This window comes from Synchiropus splendidus, chromosome 6, assembly GCF_027744825.2.
Source record: "Synchiropus splendidus isolate RoL2022-P1 chromosome 6, RoL_Sspl_1.0, whole genome shotgun sequence".
Classification (NCBI taxonomy): Eukaryota; Metazoa; Chordata; class Actinopteri; order Syngnathiformes; family Callionymidae; genus Synchiropus; species Synchiropus splendidus.
Window position 1 is genome coordinate 17678587 of NC_071339.1, and position 8798 is coordinate 17687384.

Genomic DNA, 8798 nt, shown 5'->3' on the forward strand with positions numbered 1-8798 from the left:
CCAGTCGTGTTCTGTATGTTGAAAAGGTTGAAAAGAGTAAAAAGTCCATCCACAGCTTCTGAACCGTAGCCACTCGTCCTCTGTTCGCTCCACCCTGCACATCAAACCCCACCAAACACAACGCAGAGTACCGGCGGGTGCAGCGTCGTCGAGGCCGCAGACCAGCATAGAAGTTTGGGTTACATCTTTGGTGCCGTGACCCCTTGATGGTGGATGTCGTGAGACAAACTTTTAAGACTTTTCTCTTTTTAATCTGTTGTCGACATTGAGGAGTAGTGAGATGTGCTAACTTTTGACAACGTAACTGCAAATGGTGCTGTTATACTGATGAGGGGTTAGAAAGTGTTTCAGAAGAAGATACTGCAGTGTGACATTTGCTTGAATTGTTGGTACCACAATTGTCATATATTATAGCACATAACATGTCTAATTGGGAAACAGAACACTCATATGTAGTGGACATCCCTGGTCAACCTTTCCCAGAAGAAACGGAGGGAATGAGGGAAATCAGCAACACCCAAAGTGCATGTCCAGAGCCAGTGGCGTGGCTCAGGCCTTATCATCTGCCCCCCACAAGTCCTGAATTCCACCAAACGCCTCAGAACACTCCTCATCTGGCTCCTCTGCAGTCAACTCCACCACCTCCAGACCTCTCAAGACATTACAGTCATCAGGACGCAACTCATCTAGCATCACTGGATTACAACCATCCTGCTCCCTGGCCTGATCAAGCGCAGCCATTCTCCACTCCAGCGTATCAAACGCAATCTGGACCCCACCGCATACAGTCAGTCCCTGGTGCCAGGATGGCAAATACAGTGCCCCAAGTCTTTTATCCAGGGCACAAAGAGACAATGGCACCACAGCCCTCCAGGGTGGCAAATCCCCAAATTGCATACAGGGGTTTCCTGCAGACTCATCAGGTGAAAAATGTGCAAATGTTCAGTGGTAACGCTGACAGTAGGATTCTGGTGGAGGACTGGATCAGAGATATGCAGTATCTTCTAGATGCTATAGAACTTCCCTCACATCTGCGCTTCCCAACTGTAGTGCGACACCTGAGCGGGGAGGCCAGGAAGTTGGTTTTGAACCTGCCGGTGCATGAGCAGAATCCAGCCAGAGCCTTTGAGGAGTTGAGGGCCGAATACAGCGAGGGACAAAGCTCCCTGGATCCACTGGCTGATTTCTACGAACGCAGCCAGCGACCAGATGAATCGGCATGTTCATATGCAATAAGTCTTGAGGCTACACTGCGTGCTGTTGAAGAGGATGAAAGAGGTGGCCGTCCTTTTCCTGACAGAGACAACAAGCTGACCAGGCAGTTTCTACGAGGACTGGCAGACGAGGAAGTGTATATGCGAATCTCACCTATGAAGCCCAGATTGTTGACTTTCAAAGAGCTGCAGGAAGAGCTGAGAACCCTGAGCCGGGAGACTAAGACGTTTCAGTCCAGACACAGTCCGAAAAAGATGTTCGCTCAAGTTCATGTGGCTGGACATCTGGCTGACATAAAGGAAACTGAGACGTCCACAGAGTTAACAGAGTTAACGGAGATTGTGAAGAAGCTGGCCTTGAATCAGGAAGAGCAGATGAAAAAGCTGTTCCAATTGGAATCCAAGATACAGCTCCCGGATGCCCTGCCTTCTCCAACGCCATCACAGGCTCGTGGTCAAGCACTTCGGAGCAGAGAGGTAGTGTGTTACAGATGTGGTCGGGTTGGGCATATAGCAAGAGTGTGTAGGTCAGTTCTGTTAAATACTGATCACATGCAGGCTCCTCCGCTAGTGCCTACACAGTCATTGACGCCTGCCGACGGTGGGGCGACATCCCCGCCACCTCAGCATTTAAACCACTAGGATCCATGGTTACTGGGGCAACCATGGATACAAAGCAAGTCCCCCCACCCAAAGAGAAGGCCAGCAAAGAGACTGCTCCCTTGGTAGGTCCTCGAAATGAGGGCGAGGTTCTGATAAATGGGTTGAAGTGCCGTGCTCTCATTGATTCTGGTTCTCAGATCACCAGCATTACTCACAGCTACTGGTGCAGTCATCCTTCACTAAAAACTCAAAAACCTCAATCATCTAACATTCCCATAGAAGGTGCTGGAGGTCAGACCGTCCCTCATCATGGTGTCCTGAACATCAGCTTAGAAGTGTTGGGCAAGAAATTTCCCAGTGTTCCTGCATTTATTGTACCTGACTCTGAGTACAGGTCTTCTGTCCCTCTGCTGGTGGGAACCAATGTCATCCGTGCATCCAGGGAGCAGCTTATAGTGTCTTACGGTCAGCAGTTTCTCCATCGAGTGAAGGAAGACCATCCAGAATGGTATACGGCTCTCCGGCAGGTGGGCGACATGGAGGAGCAAGATACACGTGAGATTGTGGGCCCGCTAGTGTACACTGGCAGGAACATTAAAGTCCCAGGGGCAACAGAAATGGATCTGCGTTGCAGGATTCGAGCTGGGCCACAGAGAAAGTCTTACACTGCCCTGATTGAGGGTCACAGCTCATATAGTCTCCCCCAAGGTCTGCTAGTAGCCCGAGTTGTCGCCGATGTGAAAGGAGGCATGGCCCCCGTCAGGGTGATGAATTTATCCCAACGTACCATTACGCTGAGGCCACACACTCACATTGGCCAAGTGTCTCTGATTAACAGGGTGATCGAGTCTCACCCTGCTCAGGTGGAAGCAAAGGATGGTGGGAAGAGTAAAAGTTTCAACCAGGTTCTCGTGGCCAGTGGGGTGGACCTAACTGAAGCTGCAGTTGAAGATGACAGCCAGCGGGTTCTTCTGAAGGAGTTGTTGGAGAAAAATTCACACGTTTTTTCACAACATCCAACGGACTATGGTCACACGAGTACTGTGCAGCACGAGATCCCCCTGGTGGACTCCAGACCTTTTAGGCTGCCTTATCGGAGAATCCCACCCTCACAGTGGCAAGATGTCAGAAAAATGTTGATGGAGATGGAGGCTGGAGGAGTCATCAGACCAAGCAAGCGTCCCTATGCATCTCCAGTCGTGATTGCTGCTAAGAAAGATGGTTCCCTGAGGTTGTGTGTAGATTACAGAAAATTGAACTCCTACAGCACGAGAGACGCATTTCCCCTGCCGAGAATAGAGGAAGCTTTGGAGGCTCTGGGACAGGCCCGGTACTTCTCTACTCTCGATCTTACCTCTGGATATTGGCAGGTGGAAGTGGCGGAGCAGGACAAACACAAAACGGCGTTCAGCACTCCAATGGGTCTGTTTGAAGCTAACAGGATGCCTTTTGGCCTGCAAAATGCTCCCTCTACCTTTCAGCGACTCATGACCTGTTGTTTCGGCGACATCAACTACACTCAGCTCCTCATTTATTTAGATGACATCGTAGTGTTTTCTAAAACATTCGAGGAGCACCTTGAACGACTGCAGCTAGTCTTTGATCGACTCAAGAACCATGGTTTGAAATTAAAACCATCAAAATGTCACCTGCTGAGAAAAGAAGTGCAGTATTTGGGGCACGTGGTGTCATCTGAAGGAGTGAGAACTGACCCAGAGAAGATCAGAAGAGTGAACGACTGGGAGAGACCTAAGAGCAAGAGAGAATTGCTGCAGTTTCTGGGTTTTGTCGGCTACTACCGCCGTTATGTGCAGGATTTCTCTGCCATAGCTGCTCCATTATACCGCCTCACCACAGGTGATCCTAGAAAGAAAAAGAGAGGACGAAAGAGAGGTGCTGGCCCAGACCCACCATTTATTTGGACAGATGAGTGTGATTCAGCTTTTCTTACTCTGAAACAAAAGTTGGTGACTGCTCCTGTGCTCTGCTACCCCGACTACAGTTTACCGTTTGTCCTGCAAACTGACGCCTCAGGTGAGGGCCTGGGGGCAGTGCTGGCACAAGTACAAGATGGGAAAGAAAGAGTTGTGGCCTATGCAAGCAGAGGGTTGAGTCCTGCAGAGACCAGATATGCTGCACATAAGTTGGAGTTCCTGGCTTTAAAATGGGCGGTAACTGAGAAATTTTACGACCATCTCTATGGCCGCAAATTCACAGTCCAAACTGACAATAATCCCCTCAAATATGTGATGACATCCTCAAAGTTGGATGCCACTGGTCAAAGATGGGTGTCCCAGCTTGCAGCCTTTGATTTCAACATCCAGTACAGGAGGGGGCGGAGCAACACAAATGCAGATGCTTTGTCACGCATGTCACCGCGAGAGGTCACCCAGGTCCTGAGGTGCTGCCCGCACACCGTCTATGATGTGGGTACAGAGGGAAGGGAGCCACCTACACAAGTTCCATTAGAGGCTGAAACTAGCCAGAAAGTGGATCTGGATGAGAGATACTGTGGAGTCGGCACTGACTCTCTCCCTGCTCTGACAAAACAGGAAATCCGTGAAAGTCAGGGACAAGATCCGGTGATTGGCCCGGTTTTACACTTCAAGAGTAGAAACCAGAAACCATGCCGTCAGGAGAGAACCGCAGGGGGAGAGCAGGTGCTCCTTCTGTTAAAAGAGTGGAGGAGGTTGGTGATTAAAGATGGTCTCTTGTACAGGAACATCAACGACTGCCAAAGAGGACCTACATGTCAACTGGTGCTACCTGAGAGTCTGAAAACGTTTGTCAAAACTGCACTTCACAATGATTGTGGACATTTGGGATTCGAACGAACACTGCAGACGATAAGAGAGAGGTTCTACTGGCCCAAGATGTTCCATGATGTAAAAATGTGGTGCGAGCAATGTGAGAGATGTTGTTTGAGGAAGACTCCCACGGCAGGTCACAGAGCCCCCCTGGTCAGCATCCACAGTGGTGCACCAATGGAGCTGATTTGTGTGGACTTTCTAACCCTGGAAAAATCCAAAGGTGGTATAGAAAATGTGCTGGTGGTGACTGACCATTTTTCTCGCTTCGCACAAGCGTACCCAACCAAAGACCAAAAGGCCCAAACAGTGGCCAGGGTGTTGTGGAAAAACTTCTTTTGCCAGTTTGGCTTTCCTGCTAAACTGCATGCCGACCAAGGGAGAAATTTTGAAAGCGCAGTGGTGAAGGAGTTATGTAAATGCACTGGCATAAGAAAGACTCGCACGACCCCTTATCACCCTCAAGGTAATGGCACTACCGAGAGGTTCAACAGAACTCTGATGAACATGCTGGGAACTCTGGAGCCTCACTTGAAGACACGGTGGCATGAACATGTTCAGGCAATGACACATGCTTACAACTGTAGCAAGCATGACTCGACTGGGTTCACACCATATTTCCTGATGTTTGGCAGACATCCCAGACTTCCTGTCGATCTAGTGTTTGGTCTTGGGAGCAAAGATGAACCTTGTGAGTACCATGAGTATGTCCAGACTCTACATGACTCGCTGTCACAAGCCTATGCAGTGGCCAATCGGATGTCAAGGATTGCAAAGGAGCAGCAGAAGAAATACTATGACTTGAAAGCTGAGAGTCATGAGTTCAGTCCGGGTGATCGTGTCCTGGTAAAAGTGTGCCATGTGGAAGGCCGACAAAAACTCGGCGACAAGTGGGAGTCCTGTCCCTATAGTGTTGTGAAGAAACAACCTGGTGTTCCAGTGTATGTTGTGAGAAAGGAGGGCCAGGAGTCAGAGAGAGTGGTCCATGGTAACCTGCTCACACAATGTATGTTCCTACCAGTGGAGGATGGCACTCACCTGGAGACCGAGGAGGTAAACCTGGCAGAAGAAGTCACAGAGGCAAGACTTGACGAGGAAGTAAGAAGTGATGTGAGACAAGAGGTTAATGAGCCACTGACGAAAGATGACGATGAAAATGAGGATATAGATTCGACGGAAACAGAAGGATCGGCCGAAGAAGAGTGTGTGACAGCAAGATCCTCCTATGATGTCACACCCATGAGAAGAAATCCAAACCGAAATCGTCGTGCTCCAAAGAGGTTGATCTGTGAGCGCCAAATTGTGGAAGTCGCTGACCAATTGAAGATTCAGAGAGGTTTGGAGTTGTGGCAGAAATTTAAGGGCAGAAATGCTGCAACACGGGGTTCAGAGTAGTTTGGACGCATGTTGCTGTTTTTTGTTGTTTACACGTTCCTATATTTTGCATGACACATTACTGCTTGGGCGACTGACACGAGTCAAGGTTTCTTTTGTTGCGTTCTATTTAGGAGAGTTGTGTGTGTGTGTTAGAAGGTTTCCTAACATTCTGATTGACTCGGAAGTCAACAATTAAAGAAGGGGTGAATGTAGGTGTAGGTCATGTCATAGCTCTCCCACACGGGGGCAGCACTTGATCGGTTTGGGGGGTATAACCCGCCAGTCGTGTTCTGTATGTTGAAAAGGTTGAAAAGAGTAAAAAGTCCATCCACAGCTTCTGAACCGTAGCCACTCGTCCTCTGTTCGCTCCACCCTGCACATCAAACCCCACCAAACACAACGCAGAGTACCGGCGGGTGCAGCGTCGTCGAGGCCGCAGACCAGCATAGAAGTTTGGGTTACATAGTCAACACACAAACTCATTCCAACAGTGATGGCAGGAGGCCGCAGCGTAGCCGGGGTCAGACTGAGGAAGAGGGATCCCTTACACCGTCTCATTTATCGGCTTTATCGGCTAAGTGTTTTCACCTGCGTGCTTGTCCCAGACTTGCACTGGGTTTAGAGGTCATAGTGACTGGTCCTGACGCTCCTTTGATTCACAGTGGAACAATGAAGTAGCAGCCAAATTAAAAATATCTCAAATATCTCATATCTTCTGCATCATTGAGAGGAAGTGGTGCGGCGGCCTCCTGCTCAGACGACGTGACTCAGGCAAGTGGGACTTTTCCAAAACTTCTATTTCAGAATGAAGAAGCTGAGGAGGGAAAAACCGCCGCTCAACATCCTGACGAACTGCAGATGCTCCTCCCTGCACGCACCTGTGAACATGCTGCCCTCTGTGGCCCGTTTGGGGAACTGCAACGCAAATATCCGATGTATCTGCGTGCAACACTGACTGTTCGTGTGTGTTGATGTTTGTGTGGTGTATCTGATAGCAGCGACTGTGTTTACATCCGTGGAAACACATGGGTGAGCTGTGTGTGTGTGTGACAAGTCACGTTTTGCTTTTTGAGGAATTTATTTGGCCAGTCCTCACAGGGTTTAGAGGGTTAAAACATCAGTAAAAGTACTTGTACTTAGGTTTCAGTTTGCTCCAGAGTCCTGGTTCAGATTAGTCAATTGTTTTGGATGTTTAAGTTTATGGTGAGAGGCTGGGGAAAGGGTTATAGCAGTGAGGGGTCCTCACAGAAATAGCAAAACATGTGTGCGTCTGTGTGTGTGTGTGTGTCTCACAGGCCATCTCAGTCCTGATTCTGATCAGAGAAACATGAAGAAGATTCCAGCTGTTCCTACATTCTTGCGTCCACATATCACGTGTGTGTGTGTTTGCGCCACGTCAGCTGCCTCTCTGCTCCGAGCTACTGCCTGTGTGTGTCGGTGCAGAGTGTGCGACAGCTCTGATTCCTGAACTCGTCCACACCAGTCGGTTTCACTTCTCAGTTTCCCCATTAATGTGTAATCTGATGTCTCCTCCAGAGCTTATTTGAATTCACTGGATCAGAAGTGATCATTCTCATAGTAAAAGGCATTTTTATTGGTCAATCCAGGCATTGGATTATTGGTCGATCTTAGGAAGACCTTCATCTCTTAGGTGAGCAGAGCAGCAGAGAGGCTGAGTGCAGGTGCTGATCCACAGTCAGGGTTACTACAAATCTTAGGGCTCCTCTCTATCATCTATCGCTGTGGAATTCCCTCCCTCCTGGTGACGTGACCAACAGCTGTTCTTCAGAAACAACCCTGATTCTGCAAAGGTTCCCGGAGAGAGAGGGAGGTCCGCAGGTTGTTGGATCGTGGCCCAGTCATGGAGAGACTAGCACAGCGGGAATGTGCGAGTGGCTCTGCCAAATATGGAGCCGACAAGTGTGTGTCTTCACATCATCAGCGGTCTGAAGGAGCTCTCTGAGAACTGAAATCATTTATTGTGAGTGGAAAGTCCTCGGAGACCCAGTTGTCCTGATCTCCCCCCTCCTTAACTTCATCTTCCTCCTCTCTCTCCTGAAGTCTTCTTGTTTCATGAACGCCTCGCAGTAGTCAACTATAGAAATTGTCATTGCTCTGAAACTTGGTCTTCGCTCTCACATGTTTCCCACGTGTGTGTGTGTGCCAGTGGGGACACTTGTGTGTGTGTGTGTGTAAGAGTGTACATGTGCATGATGCTGTCTGTCATTATAGCTGGGTTTCAGTTTGGTTCAGAGTCCTGGTTAAAGTTAGTCAGTTGTTTTGGATGGTGAGGTTTAGGGTGAGAGGCTGGGGAAAGGGTTATGGCAATGAGAGCTGACTTCAACAAGGCAAATCTGAGTGAGGAGCTTCCCAGGTACAGGCAGGTTGTAAAGTGTCCCACCAGAGAGCAGAGCGTGCTGGATCACTGTTACTCAGCGCTCCGCAACTCTTATACCGCCCTCCCTCGAGCTGCACTGGGACTCTCTGACCACTTGTTGGTTCATCTTGTTCCCACATACAAGCAGAAGCTGAAGCTGGCAAAGCCTGTTGTGAGGAGCATGAAGATCTGGACAAGTGAAGCTAAAGAGGAGCTGCAGTCTTGCATGGAGACCACAGACTGGGAGGTGTTCAGGGCAGCGACCAATAATCTGGATGAATATACAGACACTGTGACTTCATGGATCAGCTACTGTGAAGAGTGCATAGTTCCAACGCGCACCAAGGTGAGTTATGCAAATGACAAACCTTGGTTCACAACTAAACTCAACCAGATCAGACGGGAGAAGGAGGCAGCTCG